This window comes from Saimiri boliviensis, chromosome 2 (genome assembly GCF_048565385.1).
Source record: "Saimiri boliviensis isolate mSaiBol1 chromosome 2, mSaiBol1.pri, whole genome shotgun sequence".
In the NCBI taxonomy this organism is placed as follows: Eukaryota; Metazoa; Chordata; class Mammalia; order Primates; family Cebidae; genus Saimiri; species Saimiri boliviensis.
In genome coordinates, this window is record NC_133450.1 from 39,375,501 (window position 1) to 39,402,784 (window position 27,284).

The window sequence follows — 27,284 nt, forward strand, 5'->3', positions numbered from 1 at the left end:
GTCAACATGGTGAAACCCCGTCTCTACTAAAAATACAAAAAATTAGCTGGGCATGGTGGCACGTGCCTGTAATCCCAGCTACTCAGGAGGCTGAGGCAGGAGAATTGCCTGAACCCAGGAGGCAGAGGTTGCGGTGAGCGGAGATCGTGCCATTGCACTCCAGCCTGGGTAACAAGAGTGAAACTCGGTCTCAAAAATAAAATAAAATAAAAAATAAAAATAAATGAATGTAAAAAATAGAGTAGTATGTACAAACCTAAAAATCACAGAATAATCCTGTAATGGTGCTATATTTTATTTTTACTTTAGATTCCTAATACATTTTTTTTTTTTAAAGGAACAGGGTCTTGCTATGTTGCCCAGGCTGGAGTACAGTGGCTATTCACAGACGCGATCCCCCTACTGATCAGCACAGGAGTTGTGACCTGCTCCGTTTCCAACCTGGGCCAGTTCACCCCTCCTTAGGCAACCTGGTGGTCCCCCATTCCCGGGAGGTCACCATATTGATGCCAAACTTTGTGTGGACACCTGATTGGCATAGCACACTACAGCCCAGAACTCCTGGACTCAAGAGATCCTCCAGCCTCAGCCTCCCAAATAGCTGGGACTACAAGCACACCCCACAGCGCCCGGCTCCTAATACATTCTTATCATATTATTATATGGTTAGTTTGGGAGAATAGTACTATCATTATCTGTATTAGTTAACTTTGCATTAAGGTTTTTTTCACCTTTTTGGTTCTTTCATTTTACAATCCATATTTTTTGTGCCTGGTATTGGGATGATAAAAGTAAACCAGAAATAGCTCCTGTTTTTAGGTACCTTTTGTAACGGTCATTGCCGGGTTTAAAATGAGGAAACTGAGGCCAGTGTAAGAAAATGAAATGCCAATTTATTCAGCTTCTGGGCGAGGTTCCATGGTCCCGGGGAAAGGGGCCAGAGAAGTCACTCTGACTTCCTGGGGCGTGGGGTTTTTATGGCTAGGAGGAGCGAGCAACAGCTGGGTGCTTTGATTGGGTCCATGGGAGTGGGATTGAGACGGGGCAGGCCGCTATTGGTTGGTGGGTTGTTGGGCGGGTTTTCCGGTGTGAGAGCTGGCCAGGGTTGCATTAACCAGAGCCTTCCAGGGGAGCCATGCGGCAGAGCTAGATGCTGAGTGCCGAGCCTGGTGCTGGGTGCCCAGTCAGGTGCTGAGTGCAGGAGTGGGTGTGTCTGACCTCCCGAGGTGGCAACCCGCCTTACACACTTTGTTGGCCAGACTGGTCTCAAACTCCTAGCCTCAACTGATCCTCGCACTCCAGCCTTCCAAAGTACTGGGATTGCAGGCATGAGCCATCGACCTGACCTAGATACCTTTATGTATTAGATGAGATAAGATTTTTACACAGTATGATATTGAATGAGACAACAAAGAAAATCATATACTATACATGCTATAAAAGAAGAGATTACCCTTACCTTTCAGGAAACAAGAAAACTCCCTGGAGAAGATGATACTTGAACTTATACTGGAGGATTTATATGTTCATCCTTCTTGGTTTATATTTTGTCTCACAGGGTAGCTTGTTTCTTAGAGATAGCACGAGTGAAACTCATTAAATAAAGTCAATATAGCACAAAATTCATAAAATAGTAAAGAAATAAAAGTAAAGGATGAGATTATTTTTATTTTTTATTTTTATTTATTTATTTTCTTAAAGATGAGGTTTCACCATCATGGCCAGGCTGGTCTTGAACTCCTGACCTCAGATGATCCACCCACCTCAGCCTCTCAAAGTGCTAGGATTATAGGCATGAGCCACCCCACATGGCTGTTTTTTATTTTTTTAATTTTTTTTTGAGATGGAGTCTTGCTCTATCACCAGGCTGTAGTGCAGTGGTGTGATCTCGGCTCACTGCAACCTCCGCTTCCTGGGTTCAAGCAATTCCCCTGCTTCAGCCTCCTGAGTAGCTGGGATTATAGGCACATGCCACCACATCTGGGTTTTTTAAAAATTGTTATTTTAGTAGAGGTGGGTTTTCACCATGTTGGCCAGGATGGTCTCAATCTCCTCATCTCGTGATCCTCCTACCTCAGCCTCCCAAAGTGCTGGGATTACAGGCATGAGCCATCAGGCCAGGCAAGATGAAATTCTTAACAACTTTGTCAGGCCAGGTGTGGTGGCTCACGCCATCCCAGCACTTTGGGATGCCAAGGTGGGTGGATCAGCTGAGGTCAAGAGTTCAAGACTAGCCTGGCCAACAGGGCAAAATCCAGTCTCTACTAAAAATACAAAAATTCACTGGGCATGCTGATGGACTCCTGTAATCCCACTGACTTGGAAGGCTGAAGCAGGAGAATCGCTTGAACCTAGGAGGCAGAGGTTGCAGTGAGCCCAGATCATACCACTCACTTTATTTGGCCTGGATAACAAGAGCAAAACTCTGTCTCAAAAAAAAAAAAAAAAAAAAAGGCCGGGAGCGGTGGCTCAAGCCTGTAATCCCAGCACTTTGGGAGGCCGAGGCGGGTGGATCACGAGGTCGAGAGATCGAGACCATCCTGGTCAACAAGGTGAAACCCCGTCTCTACTAAAAATACAAAAAGTTAGCTGGGCATGGTGGTGCGTGCCTGTAATCCCAGCTACTTAGGAGGCTGAGGCAGGAGAATTGCCTGAGCCCAGGAGGCGGAGGTTGCGGTGAGCCGAGATCGCGCCATTGCACTCCAGCCTGGGTAACCAGAGCGAAACTCCGTCTCAAAAAAAAAAAAAAAAAAAAAAAAGAAAAAGAGGCTGGGTGCAGTGGCTCACGCCTGTAATCCCAGCACTTTGGGAGGCCGAGGCGGGTGGATCACGAGGTCAAGAGATCGAGACCATGCTGGTCAACATGTGAAACCCTGTCTCTACTAAAAAATAAAAATAAAAAAATTAGCTGGGCATGGTGGTGCATGCCTGTAATCCCAGCTACTCAGGAGGCTGAGGCAGGAGAATTGCCTGAACCCAGGAGGAGGAGGTTGTGGTGAGCCGAGACCGCCTATTGCACACCAGCCTGGGTAACGAGCAAAAACTCCGTCTCAAAAAAAAAAAAAAAAAAGAACTTTAGTATCATTCTTGTTCTAGGATTGAGGAACAGTTCATTCTCCATTTTCATCTACTAAAATTTAAGTTATTTAATTCTCTTCTTTGGTTCTTGGAAAAAGAATTGATATAGTAATGATCTTAGTTATCAAATAACAAAAATGAAAAAAGAGACTAGTCTTATTATAAATATTTATTTTTTGGCCAGGCACTGTGGCTCATGCCTGTAATCCTAGCACTTTGGGAGGCCGAAGTGGGTGGATCACCTGAGGTCAGGAGTTCAAGACCAGCCTAGCCATCATGGTGAAACCCCATCTTTTAAAAAAAGAAAGAAAGAAGGGGCCGGGCGCGGTGGCTCAAGCCTGTAATCCTAGCACTTTGGGAGGCCGAGGCGGGTGGATCACGAGGTCGAGAGATCGAGACCATCCTGGTCAACATGGTGAAACCCCATCTCTACTAAAAGTACAAAAAATTAGCTGGGCATGGTGGGGCATGCCTGTAATCCCAGCTACTCAGGAGGTTGAGGCAGGAGAATTGCCTGAACCCAGGAAGCAGAGGTTGCGGTGAGCCGAGATCATGCCATTGCACTCCAGCCTGGTTAACAAGAGCGAAACTCCGTCTCAAAAAAAAAAAAAAGAAAGAAAGAAAGAAATATTTATTTTTTGTTGTTTTTATTTTCATTTTATTTTATTTGAGACAAGAGTGCAGTGGCTCCGTTATGGCTCACTGCAGCCTTGAACTCATGGGCCTAAGCGATCCTCCCACCTCAGCATCCTGAGCAGCTGGGCTAATTTTTGTGCTTTTTCATGTATAGAGATGAGATTTTGCCATATTGCCCAGGCTGGTCTTAAACTCCTGGGCTCAAGAGATCTGTCCACCTCTGCCTCCCAAAGTGCTGAGATTCCAGGCATGAGCCACCACATCCAGACTAGAGTTATTTACACTTTAATAATTGCCAATACCAATTAGGTATTGGTACACCTAATACCTAGTACACCTAGAATGAATTAGGTATACCAATATGTAGAATAATACCTAGAATGAATTAGAGACATTTCAAAGCAGATTTCAGGATTAGTAAAAGAAAGTCAGACTCTATGCTTCCTGCTCCATATTCCTCAAATCACATAATCCTGATTTTTTTCCTCCTCTTATGAAAATTCCCCTCATGTTGGGCCTGTTCAATTTTCTGGGAGACACCACCCAGCAAAGGAAACACACTGCACTTACATTCAACTCCTCCATTACACAGTTTCTAAATGCCACCTTTTTTTTTTTTTTTTTTTTTTCCCCAGAGTACATTCTCTGATCTTAAAAAAAGAAATCCAGTGGCACAATCACAGCTCTGTGCAGCCTTGACTTCTTGGCCTCAAGTGATTCTCTTACTTCAGCTTCCTGAGTAGCTGGGACCACAGGTGCTTGCCACCATGCCCAGCTATTTTTTTTTTCTTTTTTTAGTTTTTTATGAAGATAGTGTCTCACTATCTTGCCTAGGCTGATCTTGAATTCCTGGGCTCAAGTGATCCTCTTGCCTCAGCCTCCCAAATTGCTGGGATTACAGGTGTGAGCCACTGTGCCTATCCAAACTCCCTATTCCATTGCTTAATAAATCATATGAACATTAATTTGGAAGATACCTTTTCTCTATTCCTTTTAATTTCACTTTAGAAAATAAAGAATATGAGGCCGGGCACAGTGGCTCATGCCTGTAATCCCAGCACTTTGGGAGGCCGAGGCGGGTGGATCACAAGGTCAAGAGATCGAGACCATCCTGGTCAACATGGTGAAACCCCGTCTCTACTAAAAATACAAAAAATTAGCTGGGCGTGGTGGTGCGTGCCTGTAATCCCAGCTACTCAGGAGGCTGAGGCAGGAGAATTGCCTGAACCCAGGAGGCGGAGGTTGCGGTGAGCCGAGATCGTGCCATTGCACTCTATCCTGGGTAACGAGCGAAACTCCGTCTCACACACACACACACACACACACACACACACACACACACAAATTATGTGAGGCACCAGCCTGGCCAACCTGGTGAAACTCTGTCTCTACTAAAAACACAAAAATTAGTTGGGTGTGGTGGTGGGTGCCTATAATCCTAGCTACTTGGGAGGCTGAGACAGGAGAATCACTTGAACCCGGGAAGTGAAGGTTGCAGTGAGCCGAGATCACAGCATTGCACTCCAACCTGGGTGACAGAGTGAGACTCCATCTCAAAAAAATAAAAAATAAAAATTATGTGAGGTTGTATTTTACATTTCTCTGGGGCAGAAAGAAAACTACGAGCTATGATGCTGCATTATTAACTATTTTGACTTTTTATCTTTTGGCTGAAGATAAAAAGATATTAACTATTTTGACTTTTTATCTTTTATCTTTTTTTTTTTTTTGAGACGGAGTTTCGCTGTTGTTACCCAGACTGGAGTGCAATGGCACGATCTCAGCTCACCGCAACCTCCACCTCCTGGGTTCAAGCAATTCTCCTGCCTCAGCCTTCCGAGTAGCTGGGACTATAGGTGTGCACCACCACGCCCGGCTAATTTTTGTTTTTTAAATAGAGACGGGGTTTCACCTTGTTGACCAAGATGGTCTGGATCTCTTGACCTCATGCACCCGCCTCGGCCTCCCAAAGTGCTGGGATTATAGGCGTGAGCCACCGCGCCCGGCCTTGAATCTTGAGGGATATAGTTAGCATTTCTGATCAAGAAATTGAAAATGAAGATATTTGCAAGTCAGATATCTGAAGATAGGATTCACAAGTATTAGATTAGTGCAAAAGTAATCAAGGGTTTTGCAATTACTTTTAATTAAACTTAATAACTTTTTGCCATTGCTTTTAATGGTAAACCCTGCAATTACTTTTGCACCAAGCTAATAGCATTTAGGTATGTTACAAGTGCTTACATGTATATTAGTAGGCTGCTTCAACCTGTTACAATCTTAACAGTATTTTCATGTTTTCTTAGAAACTAGGTCTGCCTTGTCTTCAAGCAACAGGTTCAGCAAGTAGGTCCTTCGGAGGTCTAGTAAGCACTGAGGATCTGAAGTGTAACTTCCAGAAGGCATTGCTGTTGGTACTGAGCAGATCTCAGCATCTCTTCCTGACTGGTCTGTGCAAACATTCCTTTTAAATACCTTGGGTCATCATTACTGGATCTATTTCATGCTTCTTGAATCTACAGCATGTCAGGCCCTTTCCAGTTTTTAAACCACTCAGATCCAGGAAGGCTTGCTACTGGGCAAACCAATGGACTCCATGAGGCTAAGCTGTCAGAAGCCAGGCATCTATCAGCTCACACATCTCAGATAAATAGCCAAGTGGTGAGTTGTATTCTGGCATTCATTTTTCCCTGTTCTCAGAAGGTGGGGATTAAATAATCTCCTGTATAACCAAAACCCTATCTCTACTAAAAATATAAGAGCTATAAGAAAGGGAAAGTCCAGTTCTGTTTGCCCATTTGCCTATGCTAGTACCCTTAGCATCTTTGCTAGTGAATGATGCAAGAGATGAGGTCAAATATTCTCACACCTTTTGGATGATTCTAGAACAAGAAGCAATGAAACATCTGAATTTAATGGAACCTCAAATAGATTTTATTTATTTTTGCCGTTTTGATGGTTCTGACATTTCATTGAGGCCCACAATCTCAAAACAATGAAACAACAAAAATAGGCCGTAAAGGGTCTCCAGTTAATTTAATCTAATTCCATAATTTTACAAATTAAAAAACAACATCAGAGAGAAGTCATGGTGATTAGTGGCAAAATTAAGTAGTCTAACTTCTGTTATCTTTCTTTCTTTCTTTCTTTCTTTTTTTTTTTTTTTGAGAAGCAGTTGTGCTCTTGTTGCCCAGGCATGCAATGGTGCGATCTTGGCTCACTGCAACCTCCACCTCCTGGGTTCAAGCGATTCTCCTGCCTCAGCTTCCTGAGTTGCTGAGATTACAGGCATTTGCCACCACACCCAGCTGATTTTGTATTTTTAGTGGAGGAAGGGTTTCTCCATGCTGGTCAGGCTGGTCTTGAACTTCTAACCTCAGGTGATCTGCCCACCTCAGCCTCCCAAAGTGCTGGGATTACAGGCATGAGCCACCGCTCCTGGCAACTTCTGTTATCTTTCTAGTGCACCATATTGCCACCTTGGTTTGTAGTTTTGTTTTATTAGGTCTAGATCCTAATGAGAATCTTTCTGGAAATTAAATATTCTCTTGGATTGGATGACATCCCTGGCATAGATATTTTTCAGACCACTGGAAAGATCCACCCAGTCTTTAGTTTGTATCTCCTATGAGATGAATTCTGGGTGAGGAGAGCTGAAGAAAGGAGGGAAGACTATTGGAGGCGTTTTATTTCCTCCTCTTGGTGGCTCTGTTTGTTTGTTTGTTTGTTTGAGATAGAGGTTAACTCTTGTTCCCAAGGCTGGAGTGCAATGGCATGAAGGAGAGAATTACTTGAACCCAGGAGGCAGAGGTTGCAGTGAACCCAGATCATACCACTGCACTCTAGCCTGGGCAACAGAGCGAGACTCGGTCTCAAAAAAAAAAAAAAGAAAGAAAGAAAAGTTAGCTGGGTGCTGCACGCACCTGTAATCCCAGCTACTCTGGGAGACCCAGCTACAAGATTGCACCACTGCACTCCAGCCTGGATGAGCAAGACTATCTCAAATAATTGTAGTACTACTACTAATAATATATACAAATCCATATGTTCTAAAATTAGAGTTTATATTAGTGAAATAATTGTAAACTTTTTTCTTTTTGAGATGGAGTTTCACTCTTGTTTCCCAAGCTTGAATGCAATGGTGTAATCTTGGCTCACTCCGCCTTGCAGGTTCAAGTGATTCTCCTGCCTCAGGCTTCCAAGTAGCTGGGATTACAGGCACATGCCACCATGCCCAGATAATTTTTTGTATTTTTAGTAGAAACAGGGTTTGACCATGTTAGCCAGGCTGGTCTTGAACTCCTGACCTCAGGTGATCCACCCACCTTGGCCTACCAAAGTGCTGGGATTACAGGCATGAGTCACTGCGAACTATGAACTTTATTTTAAATAAATTGTAAAAGCTTGAATTTACAATAAGTAAATTTAAAATGACTTTTTTTTGAGACAGAGTCTCACTCTGTTGCTCAGGCTATAGTGCAGTGGCACAATCTCGGCTCACTACAACCTCCACCTCTGGGATTCAAGTGATTCTCCTGCCTCAGCCTCCTGAGTAGCTGGATTATAGGCGCACACCACCACACGCAGCTAATATTTGTATTTTTAGAAGAGATGGGGTTTCACCATGTTGGTCAGGCTGATCTTGAACTCCTGACCTTGTGATCTGCCCATCTTGGCCTCCTAAAGTGCTGGGATTACAGGCACGAGACACCATGCCCGGCTTAAAATGACATTTTATGTTTTCTTTTGGACCTCAGATATATTAAAATCTAGATTGAATTCTAAATATAATACAGTGCCATAAAATTGCTCTTGTTATCTAATAACCTTCTTATATTCTGTGATTTTAAAAGTGAGGCTGGGCGTGGTGGCTCAAGCCTGTAATCCCAGCACTTTGGGAGGCCGAGGTGGGTGGATCACGAGATCAAGAGATCGAGACCATGCTGGTCAATGTGGTGAAACCCCGTCTCTAAAAATACAAAAAATTAGCTGGGCATGGTGGCACGTGCCTATGATCCCAACTACTCAGGAGGCTGAGGCAGGAGAATTGCCTGAATCCAGGAGGCCGAGGTTGCGGTGAGCCGAGATCGCGCCATTGCACTCCAGCCTGGGTAACAAGAGCGAAACTCCGTCTCAAAAAAAAAAAAAAGAGTAAATTTGGCTGGGCACAGTAGCTCATGCTTGTAATCCCAGGCTGCGGAGGGTGCATCACCTGAAGCCAGGAGTTAGAGACCAGCCTGGTCAACATGGCAAAACCCCATCTCTACTGAAAATACAAAAATTAGCTGGGACTGGTAGCACATGCCTATAATCCCAGCTACTTGGAAGGCCAAGGCAGGAGAATTGCTTGAACCCAGCAGGCAGAGGTTGGAGTGAGCCAAGATTGTACCACTGCACTCCAGCCTGGGTAACAGAACAAGATTCCATCTCCAGAAAAAAATGAAATGCCCTGGGATTACAGGTGCACACCACCAGGCCTGACTAGTTTTTGTATTTTTAGTAGAGATGGAGTTTGGCCTTGTTGGCTAAACTGGTCTCGAATTCCTGACCTCAGGAGATCTGCCCGCCTCAGCTTCCCAAAGTGCTGGGATTATAGGTGTGAGCCACCATGCCCAGCCTGTCCTAGAATTTTTTTAAAGTGAGAGCCTATTTGTGATAAACGCAATGTTTGTCTAAAATTTATCTTTATTCCACTCTTAAAATATAATTTCATTCGGTATAAAATTCTAGTTGACAACATATTTCCTTGGTTTAAGAAACACAAGTCTGAGCGCAGTAGCTCACTCCTGTAATCCCAGCTCTTTAGGAGGCTGAGGTGGGTGGATCACTAGGTCAGGAGTTCAAGACCAGCCTGACCAGCATGGTGAAACCCCATCTCTTCTAAAAATACAAAAAATTGCTGGATGTGGTGGTAGGTACCTGTAATCCCAGCTACTCGGTAGGTTGAGGCAGGAGAATTGCTTGAACCTGAGAGGCAGAGGTTGCAGTGAACAGAGATTGTGCCATTCCACTCCAGCCTGGATGACAGAGTGAGAGTTCATCTCAAAAAAAAAAAAAGAAAAGAAAAAGATGTTTTCTTCTCTCTTCTCTCTCTCTCTCTCTCTCTCATTCTCTCTTTTGGAAATAGAGCCTCTGTTGCCAAGACCAGAGTGCAGTGGCACAATCTGGGCTCACTGCAGCCTCTGCCTTCCTTGTTCAAGTGATTCTCATGCCTTAGCCTCCTGAGTAGCTGAGATTACAAGCATGTGCCATCATGTCCAGCTAATTTTTGTATTTTAGTAGAGATGGGGGTTTCACCATATTGACCAAGGTGGTCTTGAACTCCTGGCCTCAAGCGATCTGCCCGCTTTGGCCTTCCAAAGTGCTGGAATTACAGACATAAGTCATCTTGTGCAGCCAAGAAACACAAGTGTTTTCTTTTTCCATTTTTTTTTCTTTTTTCAAGTGTTTTCAATCACAGTAGTAATTTTATATACCATTATTAAATTTTAAATTATATTTTTTTTTGTTTTTCTTTTTTTATCATTGTTTTTGTTTTTGCACACAGAATGGTTCTGTTTCAACACACAAAATTATATTTTCAACTAAGCTATTCACAATCTGGAGTGGCATCAGCTTTAAGATGTACCCTAATTGCAGAGATGTAAAAATGTGAAAATTTGTGCCTCCTAAAATCAATGAAAGATGATATGTATTTTTTAATACATTACATATATTCTAGCTCTTTTCCATCTTCTCTTACTCTTGAGAAGTCACTCACCAGTCTGATTGCTGTTTATAATTATCTGTCTTTTTTCATTGGCAATTTTTTTTTTTTTTTTTTTTTTGAGACGGAGTTTCACTCTTGTTACCCAGGCTGGAGTGCAATGGCGCGATCTGGGCTCACTGCAACCTCCCCTCCTGGGTTCAGGCAATTATCCTGCCTCAGCCTCCTGAGTAGCTGGGATTACAGGCACGTGCCAATATGCCCAGCTAATTTTTTTGTATTTTTAGTAGAGACGGGGTTTCACCATGTTGACCAGGATGGACTCGATCTCTTGACCTTGTGATCCACCCGCCTCAGCCTCCCAAAGTGCTGGGATTACAGGCTTGAGCCACCGCGCCTGGTTCATTGGCAATTTTTAAGGTCTTTCTTTGATAGTGTGCTGCAGTTATATTATGAATATGTAGGTAAGAAATTCTTTTTTTTTTTTTCTGTACAAGCTTTTTAAAATTTGCATAAGTTTGTGGGGTTCATGTATGTAATGCATACTTATCAAGTCAGGGTATTCAGGATGTTCATCACCTGAGTACAATATAGTTTTGTTAACTCCAGTCACCCTACTCTACTATCAAACATTGAATTTATTCTTCTATCTTACTGTACGTATGTACCTTTAGAAATTCTTTTTATTTTTTCTTCTTGGGATTTGCTAGCGCACTTGGATTGGTATTTTTCAAGAATTCTATTACATTCTCAGACATTATTTCTTCAAACATTGCCTCTTCCTCATTCTCTAAATCACATTCATCTTGGACTCCAAATAAACATGTTAGACCTTCTCATTTTATTATCTGTGTCTTTAAACTCTCCTTTACATTTACCCTGTATTATTTCCTATATGCTGTCTTTTTGATAATTTCTTTAGATTTAAGCTCACTCATTCTCCAGTTGTGTCTAAGCTGCTTTTTAATATATCCATACAATCTTCAAATTAAAATGATTATACTTTTTACTTCTAGAAGTCTTATTTGGTTATTTTCCAGTGTTTTAAATCTTTGTGGTCTCTTGTAACATTTTTTTTTTTTTTTTTTTTTTTTTGGAAGTGGAATCTCATTCTGTTGCCAGGCTGGAGTGCAGTGGCATGATCCCAGCTCACTGCAACCTCCACCTCCTGGGTTCAAGTGATTCTCCTGCCTCAGCCTCCCAAATAGCTAGGACTATAGGCATGTGCCACCATTCCTGGCAAATTTTTTTGTATTTTTAGTATAGATGGGGTTTCACCACATTGGCCAGGATGGTCCCAGTATCTAGACCCTGTGATCCTCCCACCTCACCTTCCCAACGTGCTGGGATTACAGATGTGAACCACCGCACCCAGCCTAATTTTTGTATTTTTAATAGAGATGGGGTTTCACCATATTGGTCAGGCTGGTCTCAAACTCTTGACCTCGTGATCTGCCCACCTCAGCCTCCCAAAGTGCTGGGATTACAGGCGTAAGCCACCATACCCAGCAACATTCATATTTTCAAAGTAGTCTCTTTTTTAAACTTCAAGAGTAGCTATTTTGTATTCTCTTGCATAAGTCCTTGTTCCTAGTATCTTAGTAGTTACAAAATTATTTCTAAAGCCTGATAAATTTAGATTTCTTTTTTTTTTTTTCTCATTTGACATGCAGGTCAAAGCCTGATAAATTTAGAAAAATATATTTTGTTTTTTAGTACATTAAGCATCATGTGATGCATTTATATACTTTCTTTTTAAGTTAATTAATTTTTATTAAAAAATACTTTTTAAGGCTGGGCGCAGTGGCTCACGCCTGTAATCCTAACACTTTGGGAGGCCAAGGTGGGTGGATCACCTGAGGTCAGGAGTTCAAGACCAGCCTGGCCATCATTGTGAAACCCCATCTTAAAACAATAAAATAAAATAAAGGAAAAAAAAAAACTTTTTAAGAGACAGGGTCTTGCTCTGTTGCCCATGCTAGAGTACAGTGGGGTGGTCTTTGATCTTGGCTCACTGCAGACTCAAACCTGGGCTCAAGAGATCCTTGCTGAGGTGCAAGACTATAGTCATGCCTGGCTAATTTTTTGTTGTTGTTGTTGCTCAGGCTAGTCTTGAACTCCTGGCCTCAGGGGATCTTCCTGCCACAGCTTCCCAAAGTACTAGAATTACAGGTGTGAGCTGCTACACCCGTCCCATTTATACACTTCTAGTGATAGGTTATTAATTTTTTTTTGTTTGTTTGAATTATACAGTTCTTTTTTTACTGCAAGTTTTACTAATTAGAATTTAGAAGAACATTGTACGCCCTTTTCACAATAGGAAGAGATACTGTAATACAGGTACAAATTCTTTAATTTTTTTTTTTTTTTTTTTTTTTTTTGAGACAAAGTCTCACTCTGTCGCCCAGGCTGGAGTGCAGTGGCACAATCCCAGCTCACTGCAGCCTCTGCCTCCCAGGTTCCAGCAATTCTCCTACCTCAGCCTCCCAAATAGCTGGGATTTCAGGTGCCCGTCACTATGCCCAGCTAATTTTTGTATTTTTAGTAGAGATGGAGTTTCACCAGGTTGGCCAGGCTGGTCTTGAATGTCTAACCTCAAGGGATCCACCCACCTTGGCCTCCCAAAGTGCTAGGATTATAGGCATGAGCCACTGTGCCTGGCCAGAATTCCTTAATTTTTATCCAACACAGATGTGGCACAAACACAAAATTGATGTTGACATGCTGAAGGCAGATTTTTAAAAAAATCATTTTGTGCACGGGAATTGATTTGTAACTGAAATATAACAAACACTGGTAAATTTTTCACCAATGCCCTTCTAATGGTTCAAGTTTCTATCAGGTTTTTATTAGGTGTGAATTAAGATTTCCCTAGACATTTTATTTATGTTTTCTTGATTTCTATACTCTTAGAAATTATGTCTCTTTAGATGTGCTGCATTTACTTATGGCTGCTGTTACAAATTGTTGTCAGGTAAGTAAGAATTTTTAGAAAATTATTTCACTTTTGTTGCCCAGGCTGGAGTGCTGAGGCACAAACTTGGCTCACTGCAACCTCGCCTCCGAGGTTCAAGGGATTTTTCTGCCTCAGCCTCCCAAGTAGCTGGGATTACAGGCATGTGCCACCACACCCAAGCTAATTTTGTATTTTTAGTAGGGATGGGTTTTCACCATGTTGGCCAAGCTGGTTTCGAACCCCTGACCTTATGTGATCCACCAGCCTTGGCCTCCAAAAGTACTGGGATTACAGGCTTGAGCCACAGGTTTTTTTTTTGTTTTTTTTTTTTGTTTTTTTTTTTTGAGATGGAGTTTCGCTCTTGTTACCCAGGCCAGAGTGCAATGGCGCGATCTCGGCTCACCGCAACCTCCGCCTCCTGGGCTCAGGCAATTCTCCTGCCTCAGCCTCCTGAGTAGCTGGGATTACAGGCACGCGCCACCATGCCCCGCTAATTTTTTGTATTTTTAGTAGAGACGGGGTTTCACCATGTTGACCAGGATGGTCTCGATCTCTTGACCTCGTGATCCACCCGCCTCGGCCTCCCAAAGTGCTGGGATTACAGGCTTGAGCCACCGCACCTGGCGAGCCACAGTTTTTTTAAATCTGTTTGTCAAAGCAGATGTCTCAAAGGCTCTACAGGGTCTCATTTTGACTTGTTTTAGATAGAATAGATATTAAAAAGTATTCCAGGCTGTGTGCAGTGGCTCATGCCTATAGTCCCAGGACTTTGGGAGGCCAAGGTGGACAGATTGCTTGAGGCCGGGAGTTTGATGCCAGCCTGTAAAACACGGCACAAAACAATCTCTACCAAAAATACAAAAATTAGCTTGGATGATGGCACATACCTGTAGTCCCAGCTACTCAGTAGGAGGCTGAGGTGGGGGATGGTTTGAGCCAGGGAGGATGGAGGTTGCAGTGAGCTGAGATCGTGCCATTGCACTCCAGCCTGGGTAACAAAACAAGATCTTCTCTCAAAAAATAAATTAATTAATAAATAAAATAATAGTAAGAAATACGTAGCATAATTTTTTAAAGTTTCCATAGCTCCTATTGGAATTTTCCAAATTTAATAAAAATTAATGACAGTTATCACATGGTTTCCCTATGTTGAAGTCTTTTTGTTTGTTTGTTCGAGACAGAGTTTTACTCTTATTGCCTGGGCTGGAGTACAGTGGCACAATCTCAGCTCACTTGTGCAACATCCACCTCCTAAAGACAGGGTTTCTCCATGTTGGTCACTCTTATCTTGAACTCCCAACCTCAGGTGATCTGCCTACCTTGGCCTCCCAAAGTGTTGGGATTACAGGCATGAACCACTGCACTCAGACTGAAGTCATTTTTTTAAAGTTTAGTGATTTCAATAGAATACCCGAGCTTCAGCATGAGTCATCTTTCTCCTTTCCAATAACCTATTATTTAATGCCATAAGAAAGCAGTTGTGTTGATAAAGCAGTTTTTCCCTTCACTGCATGCATTTAAAATTTTGGTTATAATTAAATGCCTCTTTGTGGGCTATAAAAAAATTATCGTGTGTTTCTACCCAACAATGGAGGAACAGGTGTAAGAGAGCTATATTTGGAGAAAGCCAGATATAGAGGGGATAAACATTAACCTATTCAGATGATGATTGTGACATTTAGTTTGGGCAATATGATATTGAGCTAAAACTCTTGCATAGTACTAGATGGGCTGTAGTGGCAAAAATATGAGTAAAAGTACCAGAAAAAAAATGTCACTGATGGGCCAGGCACGGTGGCTCATGCCTGAAATCCCAACACTTCGGGAGGCTGAGGCAGGAGGATCACTTGAGGTCAGGAGTTTGAGACCAGCCTGACCAACACGGAGAAACCCTGTCTCTACTAAAAATACAAAAAATTAACTGAGTGTGTTGGCACATGACTGTAATCCCAGCTACTTGGGAGGTTGAGGCACAAGGATTGCTTGAATCTGGAGGCAGAGGTTGCAGTGAACTTAGATTGCACCACTGTACTCTAGCTTGGGCGACAGCAAGACTCCATCCCAAAAATAAATAAATAAGATAAATGTAAAGTCTTTTGCTGGTACTTCTTAGTTTGAGAAACTTTTATTGTGAGGGGTTTTGATTGTGTTTATGCAAATATGTTTTCTTTACCATGGTGTAGTCATAAGACAGAGTAGAAACCTGGCAGATGTAGCCTGTTCTGGAGGGAGTTAATGGAAGCAATATAAATTTTTCAGCTGAAGAAAAATACCTCACAACTTATTGTTACCTTTTTTTTTCTTCAGATGGAGTTTTGCTCTGTCTCCCAGGTTGGAGTGCAGTGGCACAATCTCAGCTCACTGCAACCTTTGCCTCCCAGGTTCAAGCAGTTCTCTTGCCTCAACCTCCCAAGTAACTGAGAATGTAGGTGAACGCCACTACACCTGACTATTTTGTGTGTGTATGTGTATTTTTGGTAGAGACAGGGTTTCTCCATATTGGTCAACCCGCTTCAGCCTCCCAAAGTGCTGGGATTACAGGTGTGAGCCGCTGCACCCAGCCTGTTCTCATTTTTAATTGAAATTTTTACTGAGATAATTGTAGATTCACCTGCAATTATAAAAAATAATTCAGAGGTATCTCTTGTGTACTTTGCTCCGTTTCTCCCAAAGGTAACATTTTGCAAAATTAAAGTCTAATGTAACAGCATGAATATTCACTTTAATACAATCCACTGAGTTTATTCAGATTTGCCCAGTTTTGCTTGTACTCAACTGTGTGTTTGTGTGTTAAGTTCTATATAGCAAGTGAACATACTGAACAGTTCTAACATCTCAAATATCCTTCAGGTAGCCCTTTTGTATTCACGTCCACTTCCTTCTCACCTCCAACTATTGACAACCTCTAATCTCTTTTCCATTTCTAAAATGTGAGTTCAAAAATGTTACGTACTTGGCTGGGCCCAGTGGCTCACACCTATAATCCAGCACTTTGGGAATACTGTCTCTACTAAAAATACAAAAACTAGCCGGCCATAGTGGTGCGCACCTGTTATCTCAGCTGCTCGGGGAGCTGAGGCAGGAGAATTTCTTGAACCCAGGAGGCAGAGGTTGCAGTGAGCTGAGAGCATGACACTTCACTCCAGCCTGGGCAACAGAGTGAGATTCTGTCTCAAAGATAGATAGATAGATAAAATGATTGGTCTGCAAACAGCCTTTGCTGCTAGGAAATACAGTTTCTAATTAATGTAGTTTTTTGTCAAATACAAAATGTTTCTGAACTTTTTCTGGTTATCAAGCTGGTAATTTTTTTTTTTTTTTTTTTTTTTTTTTTTTTGAGACAGAGTTTCGCTCTTGTTACCCAGGCTGGAGTGCAATGGCGCGATCTCGGCTCACCGCAACCTCCGCCTCCTGGGTTCAGGCAATTCTCCTGCCTCAGCCTCCTGAGTAGCTGGGATTACAGGCACGTGCCACCATGCCCAGCTAATTTTTTGTATTTTTAGTAGAGACGGGGTTTCACCGTGTTGACCAGGATGGTCTCGATCTCTTGACCTCGTGATCCACCCGCCTCAGCCTCCCAAAGTGCTGGGATTACAGGCTTGAGCCACCGCGCCCGGCTAAGCTGGTAATCTTTTACAGTGTCACAGATTTGTTTTTTTCAACTCTCTCTCTCTCTTTTTTACATTTTATTGAGTTTTAGGTTTTGGGGTACATGTGAAGAACATGCAGGATTGTTGCATAGGTACATACATGGCAATGTGGTCTGCTGCCTTCCTCCCTATCACCTATATCTGGCATTTCTCCCCATGTTATCCCTCCCCAACTTCCCACTCCCCACTGTCTACTTTCTTACTAGTTCTCCAGATTACATGCAGACTCTTAAAAATTTTGAACTAACAAATTAAAAGTTAAGCCGGGCACGGTGGCTCAAACCTGTCTGTAATCCCAGCACTTTGGGAGACCGAGGCGGGTGAATCACAAGGTCGAGAGATGGAGACCATCCTGGTCAACATGGTGAAACCCCGTCTCTACTAAAGATACAAAAAATTAGCTGGGCATGGTGGCACGTGCCTGTAATCCCAGCTACTCAGGAGGCTGAGGCAGGAGAATTGCTTGAACCCAGGAGGCGGAGGTTGCGGTGAGCCGAGATCGCGCCATTGCACTCCAGCCTGGGTAACAAAAGCGAAACTCCGTCTCAAAAAAAAAAAAAAAAAAGTTAATAGCAAGATGGGTGCAGTGGCTTACACCTGTGATTCAGCACTTTGGGAGGCCAAGTTGGGTGGATAACTTAAGGTCAGGAGTTCGATAGCAGCCTGGCCAACGTGGTTAAACCCCATCTCTACTAAAAATACAAAAATTTGCCATGTATGGTGGCATATGCCTGTAACCCAATCTATAGAGGCATGAGAATTGCTTGAACCCAGGAGCCAGAGGCTGCAGGGAGCCAACGTCACAGCACTGTACTCCAACTTGGGCACCTGTCTCAAAACAAACAAACAAACAAACAAACAAAACATTAATAGCAGCAGAGCAAGGTGGCTCATGCCTATAATCCCAACACTATGGGAGGCTGAGGCAGGAGGATTTCTTGAGCTTAGGAGTTCAAGACCAGCCTGACAACATAGTGAGAACCCGTCTCTACAAAAAATCATTTAAAAAATTAGCCAGGTGTGGTGACACCTGCCTGTAGTCCCATCCACTGGGGGAGGCTGAGATGGGAGGATCACCTGAGGCTGGGAGGTCAAGGCTGCAGTGAGCTGTGATTGCCACTGTACTCCAGACTGGGTAACAGATTGAGACCATGCCTCAAAACTAATAAATGTATAACTTAAATGTGACTTAACATCATGAAGTTTTAAAAAACAAAATTATAAATGATTTTAAAACTTTCCCTTCCTTAGCTAAGAAATCTTCAGAAAAAACTTTTCATAAAAGAAACTTCACTGCAAAAGTTGAAGACTGAGCTAGAAATTTACAAAGAAAATAATGTGCAACAGTCGTTCCAGATAATGTCCCTGAAAGATAATATCAAGGACCTACAGGAACTTATTGCTTCTCTAACCAGAATTAAGTATTTGAGAAACACCAATATTCAGAGCCTTGAAAGAGGCAACTGGGATTTAACTGAAGGAGTTACAGAACTAGAACACCTAGTTCTAAGGTAGGAAATTTTCCAGCTTGTTTTCAAACATGTTTTTGGTTGTAAGCTTGCAAATAGCATATGAACTCCATACTCCTGATTGATCACAGAATTTAAATCTGTAGAACATCACTTAATACCTGACCCAACATTATTACATTTTTAAAGAAATATTTTGTATTCAGGTATAACTTAAATACCTCAATGGTGGCTCATGCCTATAATCCCAGCACTTTGGGAAGCCAGGGCTAGTGGATCACTTGAGGTCAGGAGTTTGAAACCAGCCCTGCCAACATGGCAAAACCCTGTCTCTACTAAAAATACAAAAATTAGCTGGGTTTTGTGGTGTGTGCCTGTAATCCCAGCTATTCTCCTGAGGAGGCTGAGGCAGGAGAATCACTTGAATCCAGGAGGTATGTGACTCTGTCTCAAAAAACAAAATCCCCAGCCTGACCAACGTGATGAAACCCCATCTCTACTAAAAATACAAAAAATTAGCCAGGTGTGGTGGCGGGCACCTGTAATCTCAGCTACTTAGGAGGATGAGGCAGGAGAATCACTTTAACCCAGGAGGTGGAGGTTGCAGTGAGCCAAGATCGTGCCACTGCACTCCAGCCTGGGCGACAGTGCAAGACTCTGTCTCAAAAAAAAGAAAAAATTCAATTTGAGATATAACTTACATACCTCGAGATTCAATTTAATGTGTACAATTCAATGGTTGTACAATCATCACCACTATCTAATTTCAGAACAATTTCATCACACCCAAATGAAACCACATGACCATTGGCTGTCATTCCCCATTTCACCCTCCCTCATCTCCTGACAATTTACCACTAATCTACTTCTGTCTCCATGGATTTGCCTTTTCTGGACATTTGCCTCTTCTGGACGTATGAATACAGTCATAAAATGTGTGGTGTCTACCTGGCTTCTTTCAAGGTTCATCCATGTTGCAGCATTAATCAATATTTCATTTATTTCTTTTTGTTTTTCAGACACAATCTGGGTTGTTGTTTTTTTCTTTGAGACGTGGTCTTGCTCTGTAGCCCAAGTTGGAGTGCAGTGGTAAGATCCTAGTTCACTGTAGCCTCAAACTGTTGGGCTAAGTGATCCTTCCACCTCAACCTCCCAAGTAGCTGGAACTACAGGCACACACCACCATACCCTACTAATTTTTTTCTTTTTATTTTTTGTAGGGACAGGGTCTCTCTATGTTGCACAGGCTGGTCTTGAACTCCTGGGCTCAAGCAATCCTCCCACCTCAGCTTCCCAAAGTTTTGGGATTACAGGTATGAGTCACCATGCCCAGCCCATATTTTTAATAGCTGAATAATATTCCATCTTATGAATATACCACATTTTGTTCATTTATTTATCTCTTAATGAACATTTGAGTTGTTTCCATTTTTTTTGGCTTTATGAGCAATGCTGCTATGAACATTCTTGTACAAGCTTTTATATGAACATACATTTTTTTTTCTCTTAGGTATGTGCCTCAGAAGCAAAATGGTCGGTCATATAGTAAATCTATATTTAACCTTTTGAAGTTATTTTTGAGAAATTGCGAGACTGTTTCCAAGGCAGGTGTACCATTTTACATTCCCACCAGTAATGCATGAGGGTTACAATTTCTCCACATCTTCACCAACACTTGCTATTGTTTGGCTTTTTTTTTTTTTTTTTTTTTTTCTGAGATGGAGTTTCTCTCTTGTTGCGTAGGCTGGAGTGCAATGGCATGATCTCAGCTCACCACAGCCTCTGCCTCCTGGGTTCAAGGGATTCTCTGGCCTCAGCCTCCAAAGTAGCTGGGATTACAGGCATGTGCCACCACGCCCAGCTAATTTTGTATTTTTAGTAGAGATGGGGTTTCTCCATGTTGGTCAGGCTGCTCTCAAACTCCTGACCTCAGGTGATCTTCCCACCTTGGCCTCCCAAAGTGCTGCGATTACAGGCGTGAACCACCCCCTGTTTAAAACAACAGGGCTATTTAAAAAAAAAAAAGGCCTGTTTGGCTTTTAAAAAAAGTTGTTGATATAATTCTAGTAGATATGAAGTGGTATCTCATTTGCCTTTAATTTGTGTTGCCTTAATGATAGAAGATATTGAGTGATGGGCTGGGCGCGGTGGCTCACGCCTATAATCCCAGCACTTTGGGAGGCCGAGGCGGGTGGATCACAAGGTCAAGAGATCGAGACCATCTTGGTCAGCAAGGTGAAACCCCGTCTCTACTAAAAAAAATACAAAAATTAGCCGGGCATGGTGGTGCGTGCCTGTAGTCCCAGCTACTCGGGAGGCTGAGGCAGGAGAATTGCTTGAACCCAGGAGGCGGAAGTGGTGGTGAGCCGAGATTGTGCCATTGCACTCCAGCCTGGGTAACAAGAGCGAAACTCCGTCTCAAAAAAAAAAAAAAAAAAAAAAAAGATGTTGAGTGATTTGGTTTGAGTCTGTGTCCCCATTCAAATCTCATGTCAAATTGTAATCCCCAGTGTTGGAGGTGGGGCCTAGGGGGATGTGATTGGATCATGGGAATGGATTTCCCCTTTGGTCCTATTCTTGTAATAGTGAGTGAATTATCATGATATCTGGTTGTTTAAAAGTGTGTAGCACCAAGCCAGGAGCGGTGGCTCACACCTGTAATTCCAGCACTTTGGGAGGCTGAGGCAGGTGGATCACTTGAAGTCACGAGTTTGAGACCAGCCTGGCCAACATGGTGAAACCCTGTCTCTACTAAAAATACAAAACAAATTAGCTGAGTTTGGTGGCAGGTGCCTGTAATCCCAGCTACGTGGGAGGCTGAGGCAAGAGATTTACTTGAACCCAGGAGGTAGAGATTGCGGTGAGTTGTGTGATTGAGATCACACCACTGCACTCCAGCATGGGCAACAGAGTGAGACTCTGCCCCCCCAAAAAAAAGTGGGGGAGTGTAGCACCTCCTACCTCACTCACTTCCTCCTGCTCTGGCCATGTAAGACATGCCTGCTTCCCATTTTTCTTCTGTCATGATTGTAAGTTTCCTGAGGCGTGCCTAGCCATCCTACCTGTACAGCCTGCAGAACTGTGAGTCAATTAAACCTTTTTTCTTTGTGAATTTCCCAGTAGTTTTTTTACAGCAGTACAAGAATGGAGTAGTATAGAAAACAGGTATCAGGAGGTGGGGCATTGCGATAAAGATACCTGAAAATGTGGAAGCACCTTTGGAAGTGGGTAACAGGCAGAGACTGGAACAATTTGGAGGGCTCAGAAGAAGACAGGAAGATGAGGGAAAGTTAGAACTTCCTAGAGACTTGTTGAATGTTTTTGACCAAATGCTGATAGTGATATGGACAAAGATGATCAGGCTGATGAGGTCTCATAAGGAGATGAGGAACTTGTTGGAAACTAGAGCAAAGGTCACTCTTGTTACGTGTTAGGAAAGAACCTGGCAGCATTTTGCCCCTGCTGTAAGAAATCTGTGGAACTTTTAATTTGAGAGAGGTGATTTTGGGTATCTGGCAGAAGAAATTTCTAAGCAGCAAAGCATTTCAGATGTGATCTGACTGCCTCTAAAAACCTATCACATGTGTGAACAAGGAAATTATCTGAAACGGGAACATTTAAAAGGGAAGCAGAGCATAAAAGTTTGGAAAATTGGCAGCCTGGCCATGTTGTAGAAAAGAAAAACCCATTTTCAGAGGAGGAGTTGAAGGATGTGGCAGAAATTTGCATAACTAAAAGGAAGGGGAGTATCCTGAAGCCATTTCAGAGACCTTCCTGGAAGCCCGCCATTCCCATCACAGGCCCCCAAGCCTAGAAGGAAAGAATGGCTTCAAAGGCCAGGCCCAGGCCTCTGCTGCCCTGCACAGCCTCAGGTGCAGCTGCTCCAGCTGAGGTTCAGAAGGCCCCAGGTACTTGGGCTGCTGCTTCAGAGGGTGCATCCCATGAACCTCGGTGGCTTCCGTGTTTTACATCTGCAGGCGTGCTGAGTAAACAAGTCGAAGCTTGGAAGCCTCCACCTAGATTTTAGAAGATGTATGGAAAAGCCTGGATGTTCAGGCAGAAGTAGTCTGATGCAGAGGGAGAGCCCTCATGAAGAACCTCTAGTAGGGCAATGCAGAGGGGAAATGTGGGGTTGGAGTCCCTACACAGAGTCCCCAGTGGGGCACTGCCTAGTGGACCTGTGAAAAGAGGGCCACCATCCTCCAGACTCCAGAATGGTAGCTACACTGACAATTTGCACTGTGCACCTAGAAAAGCCACAGGACCTCAACAACAGCCCTTGAGAGCAGCCATGATAGCTGAGCCCTGCAGAGCCACAGAGGCAGAGCTGCCCAACCTTTGCATCAGAGTGGACTGCACATGAGACATAGAGTCAAAGGAGATTATTTTGGAGCTTTAAGATTTAATGACTGCCCTGGTGGATTTTGAACTTGCATCGGGCCTGTAGCCTCTCTTTTGGCCAATTTCTCCCTTTTGGAATGAGAGTATTTACCCAAAGCCTGTATTTCCATTATATCTTGGAATCCAACTCACTAAATTGTTTTGTTTGTTTGTTTGTTTCAGATGGAGTCTCACTCTGTCACCCAGGCTGGAGTGCAGTGGCGCGATCTCAGCTCACTGCAATCTCCACCCTAGGTTCCAACAGTTCTGTCTCAGCCTCCCAAGTAGCTGGGATTACAGGTGTCTGCCACCACACCCAGCTAATTTTTGTGTTTTTAGTAGAGGAAGGGTTTCACCATATTGGCCAGGCTGGTCTCGAGCTCCTGACTACAAGTGATCCGCCCACCCTGGCCTCCCAAAGTGCTGGGATTACAGGCGTGAGCCACCACATCTGGCCTTTTTTTTTAAAATTGAGATGGTGTGTTGCTCCAGTTGCCCAGACTGGAGTGCAATGGCATAATCTCAGCTCACTGCAACCTCTGTCTCCCAGGTGCAAGCAATTCTTCCACCTCAGTGTCCCAGATAGTTGGGATTACAGGCATGTGCCACTGTGCATGGCTAATTTTTATATTTTTAGTAGAGATGGGTTTTAACCTTGTTGGCCAGGCTGATCTCAAACTCCTGACCTCAGATGATCTGCCCACCTCAGCCTCCCAAAGTGCTGGTATTACAAGCGTGAGCCACCATGGTCAGCCAGAAGTCACTAGCTTGTTTTTGTTTTTACAGGCTCATGGGCAGAAGGGACTTGCCTTGTCTCAGATTAGACTTTAGATTTCGGGCTTTCGAGTTAATGCTGGAATGAGTCAGGACTTTGGGGGACTGTTGGAAAGGCATGATTGTATTTTGAAATGTGAGAAGGACATGAGATTTGGGAGGGCCAAGTGGCAGAATGATAAGGTTTGAGTCTGTGTCCCCACCCAAATCTCACGTCAAAGTGTATCCCCAGTGTTGGGGCCTGGTGGGAGGTGATTGGATCATGGGGATGGATTTCCCCTTTGATGCTGTTCTCATGAGTGAGTTCTCATGAAATCTGGTTATTGAAAAGTGTGTAGCACCTCTCACCTCACTCTCTCCCTTCTGCTTCTGCCACATAAGATGTGCCAGCTTCCACTTTGCCTTTTGTCATGATTGTAAGTTTCCTGAGGCTTCCCCAGCCATGCTTCCTTTACAACCTGTGGAACCATGAGCCAATTAAACCTCTTTTCTTTGTAAATTACCTAGTCTGAAGCAAGCCTGCCTGCCTTTCTTTCTTTCCTTTCTTTCTCTCTCTCTATTTCTTTCTTTTTTTCTTTCTTTATTTCTTTCTTTCACCATCATTTAACAGCAACAGCCTATGGAAAAGCATTTCTTTATAGAAGTGCAAGAATATCAGGATGAGATTCGGGTGGGGAAAAAAGTGTAAGAACAGACTAATACATTGAGCATCTTTTCTTTTTTTTCTTTTTTCTTTTTTTTCCCGCCACCGCCGCCTCCACCCCATTCAGCATCTTTTCATGTGCTTCTTGGCCATCTGTATATCTTCTTTGTAGAAATATCTATTCATATTCATTGTCCCTTTTAAGCTTGGGTTGTCTTTTTATCGTTGAGTTGTAAATGTTCTTTATATTTTCTGGATACTGGACCCTTAATAAGTGTACGATTTGTAAATATTTTCTCCCAATTGGTAGGTCAACCTTTCACTTTCCTAATAGTGTCATTTCAAGAAAAAAATTTTAATTTTGATGGCTGTGTGTGTGTGTGTGTGTCTGTATTTGGTGTCATCGCTGAGAAATTATTGTCAAATCCAGGATCATGAAAGATTTATGCCTATATTTTCTTTTAAGAGTTATAGTTTTAGGCCGAGGAGGGTGGATCATGAGATCAAGAGATCGAGACCATCCTGGCCAATACAATGAAACCCTGTCTATACTAAAATACAAAAATTAGCAGGGCATGGTGGCACATCCAATGGTGGCACATCCCAGCTACTTGGGAGGCTGAGGCAGGAGAATTGCTTGAACCCAGGAAGCGGAGGTTGCAGTGAGCTGAGATCGCACCATTGCACTCCAGCCTGGCGCCTGGTGACAGAGCAAGACTCTGTCTCAAAAAAAGAAAAAAAAGTTAAAGTTTTGGCCAGGCATGGTGACTCACACGTATAATCCCAGCACTTTGAGAGGCCAAGGCAGGTGCATCACTTGAGGCCAGGAGTTTGAGACCAGCCTGGCCAAAATAGCAAAACCCTGTCTCTACTAAAACTACAAAAATTAGGCTGGGCATGGTAGCGCATGCCTGTAATCCCAGAACTCTGGGAAGCCAAGATGAAAAGATAACTTGAGGCCAGGAGTCTGAGACCAGCCTGGCTAACATGGTAAAACCCTGTCTCTACTAAAAATACAAAAATTAGCTGGGTGTGATAGCATATGCCTGTAATTCCAACTACTTGGGAGGCAGAGAATTGCTTGAACCCGGGAGACAGAGGTTTCAGTAAGCTGAGATCATGCCACTACAATTCAGCCTGAGTGACAGACGAGACTCTGTCTAAAAAAAAAAAATGAAAACAAAAACATAGCTGAGCATGGTGGTACACACCTGAAGTCCCATTTACTTGGAAGGCTGAGGCAGGAGAATTGCTTGAACCCAAAAGGTGGAGGTTCCAGTGAGCCGAGATTGCACCACTGTGTTCCAGCTGGAGTGACAGAGCAAGAGTCAGTCTAAAAAACAAAAAAGGTTTATAGTTTTAGCACTTACATTTATGTCTTTGACCTCTTTTGGCAAATTTTTATATATGATGTGAGGTAGGGGTCCACATTCATTATTTTTCATGTAACTATCCAGTTGTCCTTAGCACCTCTGTGGAACTGTCTTGGCACTCTTGCCAAGAATCTATTGACCATCAATTTATGGGTTTATTTTTGGGCACCTAATTCTTTTTTTTTTTAATTATTATTATTTTTTTGAGACTGAGTTTCGCTCTTGTTACCCAGGCTGGAGTGCAATGGCGCAATCTCAGATCACTGCAACCTCCGCCTCCTGAGTTCAGGCAATTCTCCTGCCTCAGCCTCCTGAGTAGCTGGGATTACAGGCACGTGCAACCATGCCCAGCTAAATTTTGTATTTTTAGTAGAGAGAGGGTTTCACTATGTTTGACCAGAATGGTCTCGATCTCTTGACCTCGTGATCCACCCGCCTCGGCCTCCCAAAGTGCTGGGATTACAGGCTTGAGCCACTGTGCCCGGCCCTTGGGCGCCTAATTCTATTCACTGGTCTGTATGTCTTCTTTATGCTAGCACCACACTGATTTGCTTAATGTAGCTTTGTAGTAAGTCTTGAAATGGGGAATTGTGAAAAAGTCTAACTTTTTAAAATTTTTTTCAAGACCATTCTGGCTATTTTGGGTCCCTTGTTTTTCCATATGTATTTTAAGATCAGCTTTTCCAGCTGGACATGGTGGCTTGCACCTGTAATCCCAGCACTTTGGGAGGCCAAGGTGGGTGGATCACCTGAGGTCTGGAGTTCAAGACCAGCCTGATCAACATGGAGAAACCCCATCTCTATTAAAAATACAAAATTAGCTGGACATGGTGGTGCATGCCTGTAATCCCAGTTTGGGAGGCTGGGGCAGGAGAATTGCTTGAACATGGAAGGTGGAAGTTGCAGTGAGGTGAGAGTACGCCATTGCAGTCCACCCTGGGCAACAAGAGTGAAACTCTGTCTTAAAAAAAAAAATCAGCTTTTAATAAATGTGGAATATTTTCTCATTTATTTAAGGAATATTTTTTCATTTATTTAAGTCTTCTTTAATTTCTTTTTCTTTTTTTTTTAGAGACAGGGTCTCACGTGGCCCAATCATAGTTCAGTGTAATTTTGAATTCCTGGACTCAAGCAATCCTCCTGCCTCAGCTTCCGAAGTAGGTAGTGCCACAGAAACATGCCTCCATGCCCAGCTAATACTTGATTTTAATTTTTTGTATAGAATTGAGGTCTTGCTGTATTACCTAGGCTGGTCTCAAACTCCTGGCCTCAAGCACTTTTACTGCTTTGGATGTCCAAAGCATTGAGATTACAGGCATGTGCCACTGCACCCAGCCTCTTTAAATTGTTTTAAGATTGTTTTGTAGCCGGGCATGGTGACTCACGCCTATAATCCCAGCACTTTGGGAGGCCGAGGCGGGTGGATCACAAGGTCAAGAGATCGAGACCATCCTGGTCAACATGGTGAAACCCCGTCTCTACTAAACATACAAAAAAATTAGCTGAGCACGGTGGCGCGCCTGTAGTCCCAGCTACTCGGGAGGCTGAGGCAGGAGAATTGCTTGAACCCAGGAGGCAGAGGTTGCAGTGAGCCGAGATCACGCCATTGCACTGCAGCC

The 27,284-nt window shown here is 43.2% G+C and overlaps 1 long non-coding RNA gene across 2 annotated transcripts in view; it reads left to right on the forward strand.

Moving 5' to 3' along the window:
* Positions 1-27,284, forward strand: part of LOC141583525 (uncharacterized) — a 62,839-nt gene that overhangs the window by 13,589 nt on the left and 21,966 nt on the right. Inside the window, exons 1-2 of one of the 2 annotated variants that reach the window (XR_012516165.1) lie at positions 4,796-6,375; positions 18,278-19,808. This is a non-coding gene — a long non-coding RNA (uncharacterized LOC141583525). Of the gene's footprint in view, positions 1-4,795; positions 6,376-18,277; positions 19,809-27,284 lie in introns of those variants that run through there. The other variant, XR_012516166.1, reaches the window with a different exon arrangement.